The sequence below is a fragment of the Thunnus maccoyii genome, chromosome 2, assembly GCF_910596095.1.
Source record: "Thunnus maccoyii chromosome 2, fThuMac1.1, whole genome shotgun sequence".
NCBI lineage: Eukaryota > Metazoa > Chordata > Actinopteri > Scombriformes > Scombridae > Thunnus > Thunnus maccoyii.
The window spans coordinates 8,510,835-8,535,223 of NC_056534.1; the positions used below are offsets into that span (position 1 = coordinate 8,510,835).

The window sequence follows — 24,389 nt, forward strand, 5'->3', positions numbered from 1 at the left end:
TATATTACACCATTATGTATGAAAAAAAACTTTTATTCAGTGTCTTTCATCAAAAGATGCCCAGAAGCCACTTTCGAAAAGAGACAGAAAATACATGTATCCATAAAAATCAGTAATAACACCCATAATATCACAACATGTCATATGTAGCATACCAAACATAAATAAAAAATACAACACTGTCATGGACCTTTAACAAAAACTCAATTAAGTGACACATTTTTACACCTGCAGTCACTGGTCATGTAAAAAACCCACTACAAACAAATTTTAGGAAACATTTTACTCCATGATCATGTTTAAATGGACTGTAGAATATAAAATGTAACAGGAACAGGTGGTATTTCCTACCCGCCTCTGGAACTTAAAGGACCTATGTACAAGATTTAGTGGCATCTATTGGTGAGGCTGCAGATTGCATCCAAATGAATTCCCTTCCTCCTCATCGTCCCCTTCCAAGCATGTAGAAACTCACTAAAGTCCCTCTAAGGTGACGAAAACACAACAATTTTTATTTTCATGTGATTATACACTAATTAAAACATACTTATGAATATTATATCTATTTCTGCCAAGTCCATTCCGCTAGATGCCTCTAAATTCTACACACTACACCTTTAATGGAGCCGTCCAGTTTCTGCAGCCAGAGGTTGGATGCAGTATTAAGGGTGACATAATGCTCTGGATGCTAAATTTGATTAATAAGACTTCACATTCTCAGTTTAAGTATATGTAAGGTTCCTTCTAACCATTTCTCTGTATAATTTTCCTGATAGTTATTTAAACAGTAGACAATAGTGTTGCCAATTTCTACTTTTATGTAATTGGTTGTGTCTTTGGGCAGATTGTGATAATTTTGGCTACTTTGTACCATTTTTGCATTATTCCAATAAATCAGCCCCTCATCTCATGTGAGTAACACAACCTTGTAAAAAAAAGTACACCTATGTTGTAGAATCACCATCATTTCACATTATTTTTAAAAGACTTGCCACTTTTGTGGGATTATTTATAAGGATTTTCTTGTAAAATTAATTTTTTAAAGTATTTTTACGAACACAACCTTGTAAGAATACATTCATGTTGTATGAGCACAAGTGTTGACCGAATATATAACAGAAAGCCTTGCTTTTTTCATTATGAAATTTGAATGTAAAATTAATTTCTTGGTGTGTTTTCACAAACAAAACCTTGTAACAATACAGTCATGGTGTAGTATAACAAGTGTTTACCTTTTTAAAAAGAAATATTGACTGTTTTGGAAAATCATTGAGTTTAATTGTAAATTGATTGCAGAAAATGTTAAAACAGCCAATAACCGTACATTTACTGACACAATATTATTCAAACGTGAAATGTGTGTAAAATTATGTGAAATTGTATGTAAATTTAATATTTTTTCCACTGCCCTTATGCCGTATTTCACATGGCGCCCATCCTATGTCACCATATACTGCAGGTTTGGGACCATTTAATGCACATCCACAAAACAACACATGCTAGTTTTATTTTGCAAGTGTATCACTTTGTGTTCAACCTGAACACAGAACACTGAGACTTGGCAAAGAGCTTTCAAAGCATTAGGCAATAATTTTTGCAATAACACCAGGTTTTAGCCTGAAACTGAGAAGACTGTGGTTTATACAATCAAAAGCTTTCTTGAATTTTATTAAAGAAACTAAAATATATCCATTGTCCACCCATCCAGACTTTCTTGGACTGCTTACATTTTCCACACCCTGTGCTGCCTGTTAGTTATTAAGGTTTTTAGGTTGATTCTGCATTTTGATAGCGACATCCATATGTTATGTATCAAAGTAGAAGAATGGAAGACATTCAGTGAGCACTCCTCCTGTGTGCTTGAGTTAAATACTCTATAATCTTAACATCTATTAGGTTCATAATAATGTAAAATGAGTTCCATATGCTCAGAATTTGCTTACTGTTTATAATTACACCAGTGATATACAGTTACAGCTTTTTGCATATATTAAGTTATTTTTTTCCACGAAATAATGGAAAATAAACTTTCAATTCCTCACACAAGCTAGATATTCTGCTGTGTGAATTTTGATTGGTGTGGTGTTCACATTTTTTTCCATAGAAATTATACAAGCTTGAAGCTTTTTATAAAGCTGTTGTCGTGGGAAAAGGCTGTAACCCTAATTTTAATTATTTCCTTATCTTAACCTTTAGTTTCCTTTAATTGAGTACACGTTCCTCTAAAAGGTACACTTATTCTTTGGGCTTTTTTTGGGGCTTATGAAACCCAAATGAAACCCTTTCAAAACCAAATTGAACCGTGTCAAAGATTGGTGCCAAGCTAAAAACAAGTTCCTGCATTCAGCAGAGCAATATGCAAATGCACAGCTATACATTATGGTAAATGCTGAGTGGGAAGCGCCGGACAACAAAGACATTTACAACATCATTATGTGAGTTTTTTCCCAGACAGGCAGACTTTAACCAAAGTCAATGTAAGGCAATTAAATGTAGGACGGAACTACCAACTCAAAGACATTATTTGACTTCGTCTAGCCATAAAGGCAGAAAGCTATATAGACCTTCAGCTATACAAACAGATAAAAGTGTTTGTCTGCCAATCATGTGTGGACTGACAGGTGGTTGCTGTGAGTAACTGGGAAACGTAAGAAGGCATCATGGGGAGTGATAATAGAGTTTTCCCTTTAGCAATACAGTACTCATGGTCTCACAGGGCAGCACAAAAAGGTCAAAAGCAGAGTGAGGAGGGTAATTGGAGTCGTAGGGTGCTTTTATGTTGTACTGGATAATTATATTTTGTGCTTAAGAATGCAAACAAAAAGCCAGTGATTGACTGAAACTTTGAGTGCACATTATAGTTTCCTCTTTGTGAGGAAACACTGTCTGCCTCAGAGAGCATGAATGTATCACAGCTGGTGACAGTGTGTGAGATTTAGTGCCCTCCATGCCTGGAAGGAACCCATCCTGAGCCTGGTTTACCAGGATTATTCACTGGTGCTGCTGGTCTGGTCCACTGGGGAAAAGGGGTTTGTTTTATGTGAAGAGCACTAAGCCTGGGATTTGTCTGCTTTGTTCCCAGTGGGCTCACTGGGTCTTGAGGAGGACACTCCAAGTTATAGATGGAGCCTAAAGCTTTCCATCCTTGGAAGGAATTGAGGCAGGGGAGGAGACTTGGATGGTGAATAATCCTGTTAACCATTTAATCACCCTCAAATTAGAAACACACAGGAACTTTGAAAGCCCAGCAGTTTTATGTGGATGTACAGATCACATACACAAGTCAGGAGGATTTTATTTTATCTCTTTCCGTGCAGGTGTGATGTGTGCTTCCATCCAGCTGCACAATTCATGACCAGAGTTAAAGGTCTGATATCCTCTGGGGCAACCCACATTAACAAATAACTTACATGTGGACTTGGAAGTGGTCTTAGTCTTTATCAGATATTTGTTTTGTTTATCAAAATCAAAATATAGTAGTTTAGTTGGATGTAACTCAGAAATTATGTTTTTCTCTTCTCATAACAACAAGCTTGGTGCTAAAGGCATTAATATGTGTTAAACATAGTGTGTACTTTGCACGCTTTATCTGACATTGGAATTGGGACTGCCATGTCCAACAGTTCCAATACTGACAAACCACTTGCCCACTTCCTGCAGCGATTTGCCAGATGTGCAGATGTGAGACAGGAAGAAAAGATTTGAACTGCTCTCTCAAGTTCTTTTAAATTTCTTAACACGATGTGCCACTGTTCCTATTTGATTCATCACATCTTGCTCCTCTCTGTAACAGCAGGGTTTTCACTCCAACTTCAGGTGTGGACACACTTTTGCCTTTGGACAAGTTTGAAAGAAACTTTCCACAAGCATCATTTGAAGCATATCGAACCCTTAAAGAAACATTAATAAAAAATCTAGTGCTGAAAACTTCCCTGAGTCTTGTCATCACTATGAGTATAAGTCATTGCAACATCTGTAAAAGCACAACATGTTGTTTTTACTCTTTGTTTTTTGTGCAAATTAAACAGATAGAATGTGTTCATTAGTGAATTTCAGATGGATTTGTTGAGCAGAGCTTGTCCCCCCCCCTTCCAGTCTTGATAAGCTAAACCAACCAGCTGCTGACTGTAGCCTTATATTTACAGACATGAGAGTGGTATCGATCTTCTCATCTAACACTCAGCAAGACAAGCATACTTCTCAAAACGTCAAAATACTCCTTTAGGTTCAATCCCTACAACCATGTGATGCATTATTGTCTTTTATTCTGTTATTATTTAGCTACACAGTATGCTTTATATTTCTGATCCAGTTTTATGCATTGATGAGCTAAAGTTAAAGTTCAACTCTATTCTATTCTCTTGATTTTAAACCTTAATAACAATTCTGTAAAAATGCATGACAGGCTGCAGAACAGCATCCCTGGAGCTGGTAGCCTTCACTGAAATGCTTAAGGACACTTCAGTAAGGCAGATCCTTGCTTACATTGGGTTTAAACATGGTTATTCTCATCCACCTAACCACAAGGCTGCCTCTTGGTCTGACCTCTACCTCCATTTTTGTTGTAATTTATCTAGATAAAAGTGTCAGCACCTATATTCTATAAAAGGCTTAGAATTTGTCTTATTAAGTTAGTCATCTGAGTGCTTTGACACTGCACAACACAGAAAGAAAGGCAAGAGTGAGTAATCCAAATCAGATTAGTCGGTGATTCATTCTGTAATCACAGCCTCCAAACTCACATTTTTTCGGACCAACGGATATTGGCATCCAGGGACTAGAGGCCATAATCACAGGGGATAGATCTGCACCAAGCAGTGGGCCAACTCAGAGATATTTCATTACTGATCCAGTAAACATCATTCACTGGGAGTGTGTGTATGTGTGTATGTGTGTGTACGAATGTGTGTGTGTGTGTGTGTGCGGCTGATGGGTAACATTGGTTCCAGCCTGTTTCCCATTTCCCCTCAATCAGAGAAACCTCTCGTCCAATTTCACCCTCCCTGTCCTTCCACCCCCATTCTCAGCTAATTAGGGTTCCAGATCACTGCCACATGCATTTGGGCCAACAGCACTGTGTGTGTGTGAGTGTGTGTGTTTGTAAGAGTGTGTGCACATATGTATATTTATGTCCATCTCAAGGGGTCAAGGAGATGTTCCTTGCCTCACCAACTATTAAAAGACTGACCCCAGATTTCGTATCAGATTACCAGATTGCCAAATGTTTTCCATATGGTCTCTCCATATCAATCCAGGCAGCCTGGGCTGATGTTTTGGCCTGGCCCCAGTCCTCCTGCTCTCACCCAACTCCAGAAACACAATGATATATAGCACACAAGCAGATGCCTGGTAATGTTTTTCAGACATTTCCCTTAGATTTGTAACGCTGACTGTAGCTTGTTCGCCTTCAGCCTAGCTACCAATTTGCTTGCCTCAAAAATATTTTGAGGTTCTTGGTTGATTTATCGTTCTGCTATACAAGAAGAAATATCAGGGTGAAATCACGGGTTCCAGTGGTTGGATGCTTATTATATAAAACCAGTGGCCCATATGCAAATAACCTCTTGGCGACCATCAGTTTAGCCAAAAACAAAATGTGCTGAAATTATTTGGAATTGGACTGGGGAAGCTGCGTGTGTCGAAATGTTCTGTATGTCCATTACATCAGAGTTTTATACCTGTAATTTATTCTAAATAAAAAAAATGATGTAACCGTCTTTGTTACTTAAACGATTATACCAGTGTGTGAGCAAGTTTGTGCTATATAACTACAAATTATATAAAGTTTACATTTTAGTTGACTATTTTAAAATGCATGCTACAGTATATATTTATCATTTATTCCACCCATCCAGGCAACCACTGGATTCCAGGAATTTCTGTACGGTTTGAGTTGCATAATTCATCACAGTGAACTTCTTTGCTTTTTGTCAGTTTTACATTATCATTGCAGTGCAGATTAGGTTGAAAATCTGCACTACAAAAAAAAAAAAAGTTTGCTGTGATGCATTACTCAATTCAAGCAAGTTTTAAAAGTCTGCTAATACATGTTCATACTATGTAGTAAATGGAAATCATTGGATGCTTGGAACAGACACCAAATAAATTCAAATTTTTAATTTGATTTTTTAATTAATTTAACACAACGGCATGGTTTGCAAAAATCTCAAGTCAGTTGTGATGGAAAGTGCCTATACAGCAGGCACTTTGTAGTAAATTAGTAAATAAACTAAAACATGCAAAAGCACTGGTCCTGTAATAATACATTATGATAACAGATACTTTAAATTAGTTGAGTGACATGGAGAAAGGACATTTAAACAAGACTACTGTAAGTCTACAGCCATGCAAGTGGCTCTGTGAAGCTATAGGCACAGTGGTGATCTGAGCTAAATGCTAACATCAGCATGCTAACGTGCCCACATTGACAATGCTAACAGGCTGATGTTCAGCAGGTAGGATGTTGACCATGTTTACCGTCTTAGTTTAGTATGTTAGCATGCTAACATTTGCTAATTAGCACTAAACACAAAACCGAGGCTGGTGGGAATGTCACTGTTTTTAAAGCTTTTGGTCATAAAGCAAAGTATTGGAAAAATGAAATTTTAACCTGGCAATGGCACTAGAGGAAATGTTAAGGGTCCACCAAAGTGGTTACAATTCATCTTGAGGTGGACGTGAATGTGTGTACCAAATTTCATGGCAATCCGTCTAATAGTTATTGAGACCTTTCACACAAAACCTCAAATGTCAACCTTGTGATGACGTTAGAGGAAAAACCAAGGGATTGCCAAAGTCAGCAGGCTTCATCCACTGAGAATGATGTGTGTCTGTGCCAAATTTCATGGCAATCAATCCACAGCAGTAGATGTTGAAATATTTCAAAAGACTACTGAGCAATTTGACCAGTGGACGGCACTACTGGAAACATCTAAGCTTCACCAAAGTCAGTAGGATTTATCCTCTGAGGACCATGAATGTCTGTATAAATGTCATGGCAATCCATCAGATAGATGTAGAGATATTTAAGTCTGGAACCAGTAGGGGTGCACTGACCAACAGGCCAGAGGTTTTAAAGTTCTGTATACTTTTGTGCAAAATTACATGTGGATTTATTAGGTGTTTGCTTATTTAAATGCATACCCATGTACATCGATGATCCTATCTGTACCTCTGCATGTGTCAGGCTTACTGTCCTTGAAAGAAACTGAACAGACTGCACTGCACACACTAATCATTCAGTAAAGGAAAATCTCCCCTGCCGTCTCTCCCACCCACTCGGTCCCCCAGCCAGTCTCCTCTGTGGGTTTTGTCGGCCTCACGGCAAACAACCCCCGCTATAAATCACACAGTGTTAGCAGCATGGTCAGCAACAAGCACAGCGTGGAGCATTATTACTAACTGTGCAGCCACTTATGGTAAATTTCACTGCTATTTAAAGGTGGGATGCGGGTATTTAGGAGGATGAAGTGTGTGCATACTGTATATGTGTGTATGTGAAACCGTGTGAAAAGGTGAGGGGTTCAAATTTTAGTGTTGCTCCACATAGATGTAGTTTTAGACAACTGGAAAAGTACAGTAAGTACAGATTGAAATGTAGTGTCTACTGTCTACAAAATGTTGTTATTTTACAACACATAATGGGCTGCAGTAAAACATAATCTATGATGAGACTAATAACATTTTGCATCTGTGAAGCACATTATTTTATATTATTATACATTTTGTGGTGAATTATCCTGCTTGGTAGCTCACGCACAGGAAAAGTTCGCCATTCTGGAAAATGCCCTTCACTTTCTTGCCAAGAGTTCCCCGCTGTTTCCAGTCTTTTTGTGCTAAGCAAACTAAGCGAGAGCTGGCTCCAGCTTCATATTTACCGTACAGACACTGGTCATGAACGGGCCCAGAGTCAGTGACAAGAAACGGAATCACACATGAATAAAGTTTCTAAAAGTGACATTTATGTTAACTTAAGCTAAAATAAAATAATTGTGGGTTGTATTAGTAGTAGATTATCTACTGATAAAGATCATGTGATGTGATCAAAAGCACCAGAGCAGCTACTAAATGAACCTTAAAATAAAAGTCTTTTGTCAACAACTTATGCATTGTTTATTCATTTTGTAGGGAAATACCCTTTTTAAATGGTTTTAGATGTGTTGAAAAAATGATGACGCAGTTACGCCAACTGTTCAAAAATAAATGCACATTGTATAGCCAATCTGGACTGCACATCTCCCATGACCATTATTGCGTCTTTTAACTATTATTTATGCTGTATGAAACTCTGGAAGCTGTCAGTATGCTGCAACAGGAATACAAGATAATCTTTTTTTTATTGCTCTGGTTGCATTAAAAATATCTTCTTTCTAGCAGATAGACACTGTAATCACAGATTTCCAAAACTGAGTGGCCTGGATGTCTTCTGGCAGCTCTCTCTGCCAGACAAAGGGGAAGACAAAGTGCAAAAAAACTTGTAGCTCACTGATTGGGTGGGGTCTGTCTGATTTATCATCCCTGCAACAAGCCAGAACTGTTCTGTTGGGTCAGGAACGCAACCCAACCCCGTCTGATTGTTCCCAAACTGCAGGTGTGGTTCTGGTCCAATCCCACTGGTCTGTTTTTTAAAATAATTGTTTAACCTTTATTTAACCAGGACATTAAATTAAGAACTAATTACATATAATGGTAGTCTAACAAGAAGAAAAATTACTCCTGCTGGAGGATTTAGGAAAAGGGGACAACAAAAATAGTTAAAAGAATAACAGTTTGTAGAGAAAGTCTGAAACTGAGCAGACACATTTGGACATTCAGACAGAAAAAGAATAACACCATCCACAAAGATACTGTGAAATGAAATGAAAGACATGACAGTACAACACATGTGTGCATGGAAATGTCTTCAATAGACTGTTTCAAAGATGGGAACGGGGCGAAATCGTCCATTTTGGTCTTTATGATATTTTTGAAACTCACTGCAGTCACTGAAAGCAGCGAACTGGAATGAAAAGTGACCAAAGGGAGTTTTTAACTCTGTGGAACTTTGGCAGGATGGGACAGAAAAACCTATTACCATTTGTTCTGTATTTTAGTGCTTTGGGACACAGATATTAATGACAAAATGCCTTTTTGTTTCATCCGTATTCCGTGTTCCTGCTGCTTTTTCCACTGAGGCAGAAAGACCTTCAGTTAAATGAGCCATCACGTTATTATCATAAGTGCAGTTATAGTTACTTGAAAAATGTCAATTACTCATTTAAAAATGTCATTACTTTAGTAATTACTCAACAGTGACATTAATTTGTTTTGTTTAAAATTCATTTTAGTAGTTACATCACTTGTTACATTACTTTCCTCACTCTTTCTAGCTCTAACAAAGGTGCCTTTAAACAACTCCAAATCCTCCACACAACATGTCACATCTACTGTATTTAACACATGTAGAAATAGAAAACATGTGTAGAAAATGAGGCTAGCGATAGCAGGCTAGCTAAACAGACACAATAGGAAAACTTTGGAAATAGCAGGAGGGACATTTCTTCTCAGGCTCACAGGCTAACCTCCCACCCACAAGCTAACACGTCTCAGATCAGACTATTAACTGAGTACAAAAAGACCAAACTGATATTAACCCTCCATCAAAATCTCAGTAAGACAAACAAGTCAACAACCAAATTACTGAGGTAACAATATGTTATTGGAAATAGTAACTGTTATGCAATTGCTGAATTTCAGGTTGTTATCCCTTGGACTACTCATTTCTGAAAAACTAGTGCCATTATTGCATAATCAAGTTATGTATCACTGCCCAACACTGATTATTATTATTGTCTCCAGCAGATAAGAGTCATCCAGCTGCATCTGTACCTTTCCTGTGTAAACTATAACGTGTAGCCAAATGTCATCTGAAGGATCATTTGACAAACAGATTGTTGGCTGAACTCCACGGAGAGCCTGGAAAACTTTGGCCAAAGAAAATGAGTGAGTAAAAAGATGTACTGTTGAGTAAGTCTTGAGCTGGGATTTGGATATTAATGTGAAGCCTGCAAATTCTCAAAAACAGAATTGGTCCTGGAAAAAAACTCTCACGCCCCCAAAAAAGTTATTATCATGTTTTTCAAAAAAAGAAAGAAGTTTCTATCTATTTTAGTAACTCCATCGTTGTGTTTTGGGCTTCCCTCCATTTTCTAGTGATAATTACTGGACTCATAATGAATGTGCCAGTCTAACCAACGGTTTGCGGCAACGCATTCAGAACGGATGGGAATCTTCCTGATTTTGCCCCTGCTTTGTCTTTAATTACAGGAACAGAGAGAGACGAGGGTCTATAATTACTTGGAATGGAAATAGAGTCACTTTGTGTTATTCCGAATGGATTATTTAAAACAAATGTGTCAGAATGCCCAGTAAAAATACGGTCCTCTTAGTTTCTCATTTTGGTATCTGAACTCTGTTATTTGGCGGTCAGACATGTATAAATGTTTAAGTTGCAGGGCCACAAAACTTGTCAACACAGTTTAGAGAATTGTCCATCTTCTAGCTTGTAATGTGACCAAATGTCCTCTTGTTCGCCACCTTTCAGGATTCTTAAAATGCTCACAATTCATTCCTGTTTCTCCAATTAATTAACTACCTATAAGAGTTTTTATTTTATTGATTCCTGTAGATCAACTGTCTTCTTTTTCTGTTGGCCACCAGGAGATTAGAGGTATAGACTGCCTATAGAAAAGTGTCTACTTTCTCAGGGACACTTCAGTATGCAGATTTTGGCTGGAATGGAGGCTTGTATCAGTTGAATGATTATAATCTGTCTGTCATGGTTCTGTAACAGTCTGGCTCTGTGTTCTTAGCTGCCATTATCCACCAGTCCACCAGATGCCCTCAGACTTTTCTTCCACGGTTTGCTGGCACTAAGGGGACAAGTTAAGAAGCTGGGTTGCTACATGATGTAAACTATTTGTGCACTGACAGTTGTAGGTTACTACACACACAAGTGTTTTTGCATTTGTTATTTGGTTTTGGTCTGTTTTTCAGAGCAGTGTAGGTGAGAGTGAATGCTTATGTATGGCTACTCTGACTGTGCTTAGAGCCTTGTTACACATATATCACTACAAGCACCGTTATCTGTCTCACTGTGTTTTCAGGGTTTTTGGTTTTCTGTTTGCTCTGTTTGTTTCCTCCTGTGTCACTGTGCTGCTTTTCCCTCCACACCTGCCCTGCATCAGCTTCATTAGCCTTGCCCTGTTCCCAGGAATCCTTGCCAGTCTTCTGCCAAGTCACCTGTTCCCTATTCCCTCATTAGTTCTGTCTGTATTTAAGTCCTGTTTTCAGTTCAGTCTTTGTTGGATCCTTTGTTCAGTCTGCTCTGTGTTGTTCAGTTCAGTTCAGTTCAGTTCAGTTCAGTTCAGTTCAGTTCAGTTCAGTTCAGTTCAGTTCAGTTCTGCTATGACTGATTTACTGTGAATAAAGAGTTATTCTTCACTTCCTGTGTCCTGCATTTGTGTCCATGTCCTGCTACTCTTCTTGACACTGTCTCACCACACTACTATGCTGCCTCTTCATGTACTGTAGAAAAAACTGGTTGTGTTGATGTTTTGAATTTAAGTTATTTTTCCTCACCAAAGTTACATTTTGGGTCATTTTGAATAAACACAGTGTCTCTGGGCGTGGGAAATACACTAGCTGTACAGAAAAGTGTGGCCTTGAACAACCTTGTAACCCTACAAATGACTCTTCACCTCCGACTTGCTGTGTCCTGAACGATCATACATCACATTCCCAGTTACTGGGAAAAACCGAACCCACCAACACACATTAGTCACTTTGAGGGGCGCCAGTGATTTCAGTTTTATCATTAAACTAATGTGTGCATGAACTCTAAAACAATATTTTAACTGAAGCCAACTGAAATTCACACGCAGCAAAGACTCAGACTTTAAGTCTGTGTCAGCAAAACTACTGTGGATGGTTGAGGTTGTGTTACTGGTTACAATTTACATCATCAAAATATTAACATCATTGTTGTGCTTGGTTATCGCCATTAATGGCACAGTAATGTGTGAGATTGTGTATTTGATATAGCTACAAAAATGTTGCTTGGATGGATTTTGATTCCAAAATATTCCATAATCAAATAATCAATTTGTTTTTTTTTAATTGATTTAGAACCTACAGTACCTCAACTTACAAAAAGGGTAAGTAATGGTAAGAATGTAAGTAACGAGGGATTACTTAGTTACTTCTCAGTGTCGCTTTACCTGAGGATGCACAAAAAGAGTAACAAATGTTGAAGTAATTAGTAATTAATGAGTAGTAACTAGATTTGTGCTGCTTAACAGTTGATTCTGAGTTAATCAGGAAACCATTCATGAAGAAATCAAATATCTATGAACTAATAAGTAGATGATGATTCATTAATATAGCAACTTAAAGTCTGCTCTATAATCACTCATCATTATCTACTTTATAGTCCTCAATTCAGAGTACTTCAGGATCTACTTATTAGTGAGCCATCAATGATCAGATTGTTACTGATTGATTCCTCACTCATTCCTGTGTGCTGTATTGTGTAAGTGTTACCTACTTCTCAAGCCAAAAAAAGCAAACAAAACAAAAAAGCAGTATTGTTATGTATTGTGACATGTTGCCTCTTCATTACATTTCTTTTAAAACTCTGCTGCTCCCTTGATGAGCAGTTGAAATGAGATTTTGAGTGCTCAAAATTCTGCACACTTATCAAAATAATGTTTGACTCATTGGTATTCATCCACAACCATATCTTCTCTCTCTCTTTATATATGTTATTGTTTTCTAAAAGTGTAGGAGAGTCAAATCTCAGACAACTTAATAAATCTTAAAGAAGATCCCGTCCCTATTCCCATTGTTTTGATCCAATATAATTAGCTGTTTTAGCCTGGTTTGTCCATTATTAACTGAAGTTAACTTAAATGATCAGTGTGTAGGATTTAGTGGCATCTAGCAGTGAAGTTGCAGATTACAACAAACTGAATACTCCTCCCCTCATCCTCCCCTTCCAAGCATGTAGGAGAACCTACAGTGGCCACAAAACTTATGAAAAAGGGCGACCCCCTCCCTATGTAGATATAAAGGGCTCATTCCAAAGTAACAAAAACACAATGATTCTTAGTTTATGAGTATTATATTGCATTTCTGCCAATATGTCCCCCTAAATCCTACACACCGTTGATATACTTTAAGTTGATATTTAATACAACTTTACTTAAGTTTGAATACTTTAAAAAAGTAAATATATTTTAAAAACCTACTTGACACACTCATATCAAAGTATAAATATACAGTACATACTTTTTAAACTTGAGAATTGGCTTACTTACCTACCTCCCTTTGCTATACAACACTTAAGAGTACAGAATGTCAGTAACATTTAAAACAATTTCAATTCCAAGGCATCTTGGAGGCATAATGACTGAGCGGGCATCCTCGTCTGCCTTCCATGACCATAATGTTTAGACTGTGGTGTGACTACCAGTCCACTATGGCCTCTTTAGTAACTACGGCACAGAAAACATAAACACTCCAAGCACTTGTGGTTTTATTGTTTACCATTCAGTGTGTGCATGCCTGTGTGGGCATTGTGTGTATGTGTGTTGGTTTCTTCCTCTAGACCAATCTAAATGTCACTGGTGCAAATGGAGGGTGTGAGTGTTCCAAGCTTGCAGGCTTCCCACTGTTGACGTGATCAAAGTGTATTTGTGTGTGTGTGAGTATGCGAGTGTCTATAGAAGCTGTATGAGTTGAGGTTAAGAGGGTCCTGCTCTCTCTCTCCTCTGCTGTCACTTTTACAGCAGACGCCTGCCTTCATCTCGGCTCTGCGGAGCGCTCGGCGCAGTGTTTGTTTAAGTGAAATGTACACAGATGTTGACACCGCAGTGTAAACACAACTGGACTAGGGGTCCAGAGGTGGTCGTGTCAGGGAGGTGCAATATGCAAGACAACAGGCGGTCTGATTCAAGCTGACTGAGCACAGATGCTGACTTTCTTTGCTGCATTCACATTTACAGCATCACATACAGTATTACACCTGGGAGCTACTTTACTACTGTCAGTTTACTACTGAGCTGCTCCACTGGACCAGTTTAGTGTTGAGTGCATTTTAAGGGCAACCTGATTGTAGCTGTTGAGACAATGGAGAGTTTGGAAGTTAATCCTGCATTAATACATTTCTTGGCAACTTGGGGGCAGCACGACAAGCTGTAAAAACAACACTGACATATTATCACCTTATAAAGTTGATATGGTATTTGCAAACAGTAAGTCCAATATTCACTCTCAGCTCATTAGCAAAACAGTAAAATTGTGCTGCAAAAGCAAAACAAAGCTGAAAGACGCTAAAATGCCTCATAAAGCTGAGAACTGCTTAATTTTCACAAGGTTTTTCACTATGAACGACCCCTTCCACATTACATATTTGATCCATTGTTAATGTAAAAATATCGAGGTGCAACTTTAAATGATCAATTAGACTTGATCTTTATCCTTTATATTCATATTCTTCTAATTCTCCCTATCACCACCTTTTTTTTCCTCCTTCTTTCACCACCATCACCATCACTTCAACACTTTTACTTCTACTTAAATGTCCTTGTCTCTTTCTGTCTCACCAGCATGATGTAATTTCTCTCTCTATAAAACTAACTTTTTTTTTTTACAAAGTCTCAAAAAACAACAATTGCAGAACAGAAAGATCATAGCAATGAACAGAGAGCAATGCTTTTTCTCTCACTCCCTACTCTTTCCTCCTTGTGGCCACTTTACAGCCGTGGAAAGTCAAGTGAAAGCACTAAAAACCCAGAGAGTAATGAGTGTGGTACTGATGATGTGGAAATGGGCAACCAAGTGCCTACTAGCCTTTTCCAAATGGATGAAATAAGCAGTCAATTATGGAACACCTTGAAGGGGAAAAGTTTACATTTTCTTGGCTCTACTTGACATTTGTGTTATTGTGTTAGAGGTGTTATTACATTGGAGGACAGAACCGTTTCATCAATTTTTATTGTTGTATTGTTGTGTCATAGATAATGTGGAAATGTTGGAATCATCATCGCTGTATGTAAACAAACATCATGCTACAAGTAGCACATTAAAAGACCACTCTGAAGACAAGTAGTTGATTTTATCTGACACAAGTGGTACTGTTAAGTGTCTCTTTGAATTAGAACCAAGCTTTTCATAAATCATTGCTTCTTGTCACATAGATGATGCTTTCCTTTCCCATCTTCTTCCTTGATGATGTTTACATTTGACAATGTTTATCCTCTGAAGTGGAATAAGTTATTTTTCCTCTGGCCTCACATCCATCCCACCATCTGTCACTACAAGAAATTAAAACCCTCACTCCCTGGAAGAACAGCAGTCTCTTACATTACTATAATTACATATAGTAATAATAATGAACCCACTTCTTCTTGTAATCCCTTGATTACGTGTTACATGTCTAGTTGTGGGCAGTTTAATCAAAGATTGTTTAATTTGCAATTTTTTAGAGGTTGAAGATGTAAAAATATACAGTATTTCACAAGTTAGAGAAAATAATGTGACAACCGTTAATATTTTCCTATTTCCTAACCCAGTAACCATTTCAAAACCTCTTAGATTCTTAGGCCCATTGTGGGTGTCTTGACCCTCAGGTTGAAAGTCAGTGCCATAAAGCAACACAACAGATCTTACGAAATGCAGCGGACAAGATGGCAGAGGCAGTAGTTAAATTTGTTTATAGAAAAGAGAAATGTCTCAGAAATATTGTGGTATGGACTTGTTTTCAGTTTTCCTCTTTATCCACAACAGCAGCTCTTAGTCACGAGATATTGAAGTTCAGGTATCTGCAAGTTTTCATTTTCAGCAAATATTAGCAGCTGATTTCATTACTTACTTCACTCTCTTATGTCTGAATTTTCTAATGGATGAAAGTAGCTGCTGTAGTGTTTGGTTTTGGTGAAAACCAGTCAGCTTCTGATCTGTGACATTATATGGTTGAGAACAATTTGTATAAAATGTTTTTGTCTCGCTTCTCCACTGGACGCCCACGGTCTGTGCTCTCTCTCCCCAGGCTTTGGTCTGTCCTGTTGGGCTGTGAAGTTCCAGACGTGCAGCCGGTCTTGGCCGGAAAAGGTGAACTCAGAGCACTGCTATTTCAGCGGGGGGAGGAAGAAGGCTCGCGTCTGTCGTGTGTGTGCTTGAGTGCCTCTTTTACATGAGCATGTGTGTGCTTTTGTGTGTATTGTCAACACATCAAATGACCACAAATTAGTCTTTACATGCATGGCCGTATCACCGAGAACTTAATTAGCTGCAGTGTGTGCGTACGTGGTTAAATTACACTGGCTGGAAACACTGTTCAGAGCTGTGTGTTGGCAGGAGAGACAGGGCCTGTGGTGGAGGACAGAGGGTGGGAGGAGGGAGGCAGCCGGGGAATAAGTTCTGAAACCTGGCCCAAGATTTCGACATTTCTCCACCGCCTCTGCCGCTCTGCTTTGGGGCTTGTTAAGTGAAATACAAGAAGGTGGAGGTGGGGGTAAGGAAAGACAAAGAGGCAGAAACAGTGAGTGGGAATGCATGAGTGACTGATTGAGTAACTGAGTGAGATGAGTAAGTGAGTGAGTAAGAATGAGAGAAAAATCAGGCAAGTGTTGTGGTGTTTGGAGAGAGCAGTGGTACTGATTACAACATCCATCTCTATTTCCTTCACAGAACAGAGTTGAGAGAAAAAACTTAGGCATCAGAACAAGAGTTCATGTTGCAGGCATATGTGTATATATGTATTCTTGCACCGAGTTGGATAGTAACTCGGTTTCATTTATTTCATTTTTTGTAAATTTGTGTGTTCTGGTAGGTTACAAAAATAATGTGTTCCGAAAAAGGTTTCTTATAGACTTATTTCTTCAAATACTTCTGAAGTTAAAGGGGTATTTCAGCTATTTAGCATTGCTCTCCCATAAAGTTGAGGGACTCACAAGAAACAGAGTCAAAATCAAAGCGGCAAACGGCCAAGATATCCTAACTCTCAGTCCTTGCTAAAAAGTCTCTTAGTAATACACGCTATGGAGTTAATGCAACTCAATAGCGTGTTCCATTAGTCTGCTAAATGCCCACTTCTTTCAAACCCCCTCACTTCCAGATTGTAACACAGGCCTTCTGTTTAAAATATGAAATCTCAAACCCAAGCTGAGACTACCCTGATTACATCAACAGGCATATTTTTTTTTTTTACTTCTAACTTTAACAAGCACTGAAGCCATTATAGTCAACAGTTCAGTGGATTGGCCCTGTAAAACCAAAACTTCACATGGATGTTAAAGCAACAGTTCAACATTCTGGGAAACAAGCTTATTCACTTTCTGGGTGAGAGTTTGATGATATGATGTGAGATGATATATCTGTCTGTAAATATGAAACCAACCCCAGCTTAGCTTGGCACAAAGACCGGAAACAGGGGGCTATGGCTAACCTGGCTGTGTCCAAAGATAATAAAATCCACCTACGAGCACATCTAAAGTTCACTAATTAACACTTTTTTGTAGCTTGTTTGTCTCCTTTGTAGAAAAATCAAGCATACATATGACATATCGTGGTTTTATGGGAAATTATGTGTGGGACTATTTCTTGGCTAGCTAAATTGAGGTAAGCAGCTGCGGGCGTTAGCTTAATATTTACTGAACAGAAATGACAGAGGTATCGACCTTCTCATCTAACTTTTGGCAAGAAAGCGAATAGTCATATTTTCCAAAATGTCTAACAATTCCATCTGAGGAAGTGTTTTCCTTAGTAAACTAGGCTATTGTTCTCTTTGCTAACACAACATGACAGAAACTTGCGAGTCATGCTGTTGACAATGTGAATTTTGGATTTGACACCATAAATGGAAAAACAAAGGTAATAAAGTTATTTGCTGATGTTGTAATGCAACTGTAACTAACAGTGACATTAGGTTGTCACTTGTGAGGCAGCGGAGGCACGGTGAATGAACAGAATGTCAATTCTACAACATAGTTTAGGATTATATGTGGGTTGTGTTTGAATTAAGATAGATAGATAGATAGATAGATAGATAGATAGATAGATAGATAGAAAATGTGTAAATGCACGCCTCTATGCACATATTGCCTGTACCTGTTATGTAAGACACAACAACACAACTGAATGCATGTCTTGAACAAAAAGCGTACACAAAAGTAAATAACAGATGTAGATGTAGAGATTTACAGAAAGAAAGAAAGGAAAACATGAGGATGAGAGAGGAGAAAAATATGCATTGCATACTGGACACAGAGTGGGTTTATTTTCCTCTTTTGTTGTAACAGCTGTGGCCATGCAGAGAGAAAGTCATCACTAAGTATTATATCACTGCACTGGGCCTTTATGTGATAGAAGTGCTGATTATCATGATTGCATATAGGGAGGGAGGGGAAACACATATACACACACAGACACAGACAGAAACACACACACACACACACACACACACACACACACAGTGTAATTTGATGTTTATACGGTGCACATTCCACCAACTCCCAGCAGTGGATGATTTTGGCTCTCTAAATGGAGTGTGCAAAGGCTACATGTTAATTACTCACCAAGATCCAGGAAAGGCTGAAAGAAAGAAACAAATAAAAGAAAGAAAGAAAGAAAGTAAGAATCAAACAAACCCAGAATCAACTCCCCAAACTACATCTGCACACTCAAACGCTGACCCTTAAGAAAAAGCTGACAAGGCTTTTTTACTTCTCTGTCCTGAGGGCTGAACAACCTTTACATTCGGTTCAGTTCCAGCTCAGACTGCAGGGACTGTTGCCAAGTTCTGCCTTGAATCAACTTGGATAAAAGTTTGTTACTGTAATCAAGAGATGTGAATGTGAGATTTGGTTGGACTCTTGTCTCTCTGAAGTCACAACACAGATCTTTGGACTTTCAAGGCTTTCTTACTTCTCCGTCCTGAGGGCTGCACAACCTTTACACTCGGTACAGTTCCAGCTCAGACTGCAGGAACTGTTGCCAAGTTCTGCCTTGAATCAACTTGGATAAAGGTTTGTTGCTGCAATCAAGAGATGTGAATGTGAGATTCAGTTGGACTCTTGTCTCCCTGAAGTCATAACACAGATCTTTGGACACGCAGTACCTTTCCACTTTTGGAAAGCAACAGGAGATTTGGCCCATGATGGACATTTTTTTCTTCTACTATAGTTAACGCTGACTCTAGTATATTTTGCCGTTCCAAATCTCCTGCTGCTTCATGCATCATCGTGCTTACAAGACCCAGTTCATCTTCTATAATGAGAAACATTTGTGTGTTATAAAGGTTGTAAAAATAGTCCCTGTTCTTACACTTCTACCTCGTCTCAGTTGAGAAATGTAAAGCTTCAACCACAAGTACCTATAATTCTGCTTTGACAGCACCAAGTGATGGATTAGTGTGAACCAGCACTCACACAACTTAGCTAGATGGGGTTTTTTTTTAACAAGTTGGGACTAAGCTGTTTTTCTTTTTACTCATATGCTTTTTAAAAATAACATCTGTTTTTAATGTGACCAATTTTGGGCATTCTACTAAAAAAAGAAGGCTGCACAATGTCTTCCACAGACATAGCTCAGCAGTCCTTGTTGCTATAGTGACTGTAACAAACAGATTTACAGCTCACCTTGTCCTCCTGTTTGTGACATGAACGTCTGTCCTTCCTCTTTCCAGCCAGCTATAAACACCAGGAAACAACAGTTCTCACAGATTTAACGAGAGATGAGCGTACCCAAGAGTTTACAACACCTCCGTCTACTGTTTACCAAGCCATCGTTTTGTTTGCTTTGCCCAAATAATCCTGGTTTCATTTGATGCCAGACCACACGCAAAGTAGGATGAATGACGTTGCCTTAACAGTGCCTATCTCAAGTGTCTGTGTTTGCCGATGACATTTTATGATTCCCTTCAGAGGATTTGCAGGTGTTTTGTCTGGGGATTGTAAAGCTTTGCATGGATTTACAGGTACATATGAATGGAAAGACTGAGGCAGGCTGATGGTCCATTAACAGGTGGGATTGTCTGTGTCTGAAAGAGGAACTAGTTAAAAGAAACTTTGAAATGAAATGAGCCGAACGTGTTCAGAGCTGTGGGGGATCTTTATGTTGGCACTGAGGGAATGTCTGGTTCAGTGCTTCAAAGTAGGTGGAGGATCATATTTTTGTTTTTCTAACATGTATCCATTTTATCATTTTTTTAAAGTCTCAATGGTTTCTCACATTGCTACAGCAGGTCATTCTCTAGTCAATACCATTACTTCTGTATATAGCCAAACGTATAGTAAGTTTTTATCTCTTAGAGTTTTAGCCAAACTTGCTGCATCATGGACTGTTTGATCAGTCCACATTTATTTAGACACTCATGGTACCCAGAGAATGAATCCCAATGACTTTGATGATCTTCTGACTTTACCTGTAGCACCACTGTGCATTTGTATTTAAATGAAATGTTTCACGTCATGAGGATTGTGATTAAATATGGTTCAGAAATTCTCCACAGTATGAATTGTAATAAACTCGGTGATTCTTTTCCTCTAGTGCCATCATCACGCCAAATTAAGATAATGAACATGGTAAACGTTGTACCTGCCTAACACAAGCATGTTAGCATTTTCTTTGTGAGCATGTTGCCATGCTAGCATTAGCATTTAGCTCAAGGCACACTCAGCCACAGAGCTGCTAGCGTGTCTGTAGACATTCATTCACACTCTCATTCATTTGAATGGGGGCGGTCCAGCGGCAACTTTTACCACAAGGTGACATCATCCAGCGAATAAATATCCAGGTTTTTGACATTTTATTGTTTGTTCAACCAAAAATTTGGCTACTATATTATAAAGTATTATACATAGCTTGAAATTTGTTCTATTAATTAGTGTTGATGGTACTCCCTGATGTTTTATTGTGCATAAGAGCACCCTTGAGTTCCCAAACCTCAGCTCACTCTTGATTTAATTTAACTTGAAGTTCAAAACATCATGAGTATCGGGGAAGAAATTTGGGGATCTGGAAGCTGCTTTTGGGCTCTTAAAAATCACTCAGTGTAGCTTTAACCTCTCAAAACTCACTTGCCCAACCAGTGAGTCATTACAAACTTGTGTTGTGCTGTCAAGCATTGTTCAAACACACATAATTTTATTCTAAACCCTGGTGGGGATCCTGGAAATTCCAAAGATACCAAATGTGTTACACTGAAATTTGGTGGAGAGGGTTATGAAATATTGTGCATTTAGAATATTTTACATTTGATTGAATGGTATGGCCATAAAAACACAGTGGACACATGGATTTTAAGTATTTCCCTCAGTGTATACATCATTGAGCTTCAAGGAAGAGCTGCAATAAGATGATACAGGAATTATATTGTATTAACCCAAAGATAGATCTTTGGGTTAAAGGGAGTGCAAGAACTTCCTTAATAAAACCTTTCACGTGGCTTCAGATCTTTACACACCAATGAAAATCAAAACAGGACCTATGCAACAACAATGAACGAATGAATGACTGGTGTGAAGAGCTCAAAAAATAAGTGGCAACTTATTTGGGGGTCGGTTTTAACGTATCGTGGAATATACAAAGACTTGACCCTGATCTCTCTCTGAACTCCTGCTGAACCAAAAAATCCTCTGTGAATCTCTTTAAGAATACTGGACCAAATGATGAGGGTATTACAGTTACAGCATGCTCATTTCCATCACTCACTGCAATAGAGTTTGGATTGAATGCTGAATATAGTGTTTTTCAGGATATATTGTATATGACAAGGCTGAATGTCAACATATGTGTGTGCCCATCAGAATATTTTGGAAAAGAAAGAACCTTTATGCAAGAACTGTAATAAAAACGTGTCTTTGAGTATGTGTGTGTGTGTGTGTGTGTGAGATCTCCTGTTGGTCCATCCATTCCACTCTTAAACACTAACTCTGGCCAGATGTGACCGTTGCCCCTCTCCGCTGTTCGTCTCTCTCTCAGCCCATCTTTCTTCCCTTCTTTGGTAAACCTTCTTCGACTTTCACTCTTTCATCACCTTTTCCTCATGTTAAACTTTCCTGCCAAGTTCAATCATTCTCATATGGTTCATGACAGACACATGAATATATAAGATTATATGAGCGTGTGCACATACACACATTTGCAGGCACAAACCACACAAAAATATGCATATCATGGTTCAGTAATGGGTAATGAGGAGAGTGTGTCAGTGACCCACGTTTAGAACTTCTGGCATCAGATTTTGATTACAGACTTGGAGTATGTGTTGTGTGTCTGCATATATGTGTGCATGTGTGTGTGTGTGTGTGTGTGTGCATGGTGCTGGTGTGTTTACACTGGGCGTTCACGTGGTAACAGGCCTGTTGCTACGACTGATCCAGCTCATTTCCTCTCCACAAAGACTCATCATCTGTCATCTGACGGGTGTGGGCTTATCGTGTGTGTGTCTACTTTAAACATGCGGTCTGTGCATATGTGTGTGTGTGTGTGTGTTTATACATTATGTCACATCCCTATCCATACACTTACAGAATATACACATCCTTATCATGATAATTGCATGGGGTCACTGCTTCCACATCGGCAAAGATGAAGTTACACTTAATAAGAAAGGGATGGCTTTTGTTTAGAAATGAATTCTAAATGCATTACATCGTTCTTTCATGGTTACGTACCAAATGAAAGCATTTATAAACAAAAGAATAATACTACTTTAAATATGGCAGGGTCTTATATAACAGTTTTAAACTGGGAAAAAAATGGAGGCAGCTCTAGAAATGTTTATGTTGTCAAATGTATCTGCTTAAATCAGTTTCTGAATAAACTGAAGTAGTTCTGCAGATGTTTTCCAGACTAAAACCTGTGAAGGCTCAGTCTTGCTCGTGTGTGTACACTAACTGTTGGTGTGTGTATTCTGTGGAAGAGCCTTGATTGGATGGAGGTGGCAAACTAAATACCTAGCGCTTTTTGGGATATATAAAATAAGCCTTAGCAATCAGCTTAGATGTTGCCCTTACCTGCCTTGGGAACTCCCCTTCTGATTTTTATTTGGCTTTTGGTTTCCATGCTTTAAAACATCCAACGCTACACTATTCACATACACACAAGCACACACATTTACACAGTTGAGGTGTAAGTGTGTGCAAGCTAGACTATTGGTGCTACTGACTAGCACACAGCACAATTTAGTTATTGTTCCTAAACTACATATAAACTTTAAAATGGCACTAAAATGTCATATAACATATGCTGTATGGACTGGGTAGTGAAAATTTGAGCTCATCAGATTCTACAGTCCACACAGAACATCAATATTGGACAATTCTGCAAACATTTATTAACTTCCAATATCAGCGCACTTTTTGAAAAGATTAAAATGATTTATTTCTAACTATCATATCCAGTCATGAACACTCCAGAATAGTTAAGGTATGATTTAGGCTGAGGAAATACTGTTGTAATTTTTGTTCTCCTGTTTAACCTATTTTATACTTTTTTACTTTATTTTATCTTCTATTTTATTTTACTGCTTTTAAATACCATTTTTATGTCTTTTATGTTGTTTCTTTTCATAATGCCTTTATGTTTTATTTGAAGCTCTTTGAATTGCCTCGTTATTGAAAGGTGTTATAGAAATAAACTTAATAAGAAATATATGGTTAACTATGGTTAAGATATGACTTGGGTAAGGAGACTGAAACACTTGAGGTTGAAGAAAGATCTGTTATGGTTAATTACAGGATTGATTGCTGGTCTCTCTGGATGTGCCACGCACCCATTCACCACTTTGACGCCCAATTTTCCACTTTTCTACATCGAGAGCACTCTGATGCATTGTCTTGGCAATGTACTTTGCCACTTGACATAAATTGTGTGGTGCAGAATTGTCCATTATAATCATAACTCCTAAAGACAGTGAACTGGAAGCTAACCATCACCCCCAACACAGAATGTAACTGCTCTCAAATCATTGTTTTGTGGCTTCTTACTCATGTAGACTATAAAATACACTGTAAATCATAAATGAAGCTTGGAGATACTGTAATCCATATCTCATGTAGAGAGAGTGTTAATGAAACACACTGACATTGGGAAAAAAAGTCTTTAAATCTAAATGACTCCTAATGACGACATGACTTGTCTCTGTCCACACATGGGACAAGTTTCCCAGGTTGCTCACTGGAGGAAATGAATGGAGCTCCAGTGACTTGTTGATCATCTTGTTCACAGTATAGGGGACTTCTGCCTCCGCGATGACAACTGTGGGAATGTGAGATAAATAAGTCCTGCTGCTGCACAGCTCCCAGGAGCGAATGTGTGCAACTGTTCAAGTGACATATGAACTGTAC

The 24,389-nt window shown here is 38.4% G+C and overlaps 1 long non-coding RNA gene across 1 annotated transcript; it reads left to right on the forward strand.

Moving 5' to 3' along the window:
- Positions 1-9,339: 9,339 nt before the first annotated feature.
- On the forward strand, positions 9,340-11,350 carry LOC121885488. The gene is made up of 3 exons (XR_006092568.1): positions 9,340-9,683; positions 9,841-9,981; positions 10,306-11,350. It is a non-coding gene; the product is annotated as an uncharacterized LOC121885488 (long non-coding RNA).
- Positions 11,351-24,389: the final 13,039 nt, after the last annotated feature.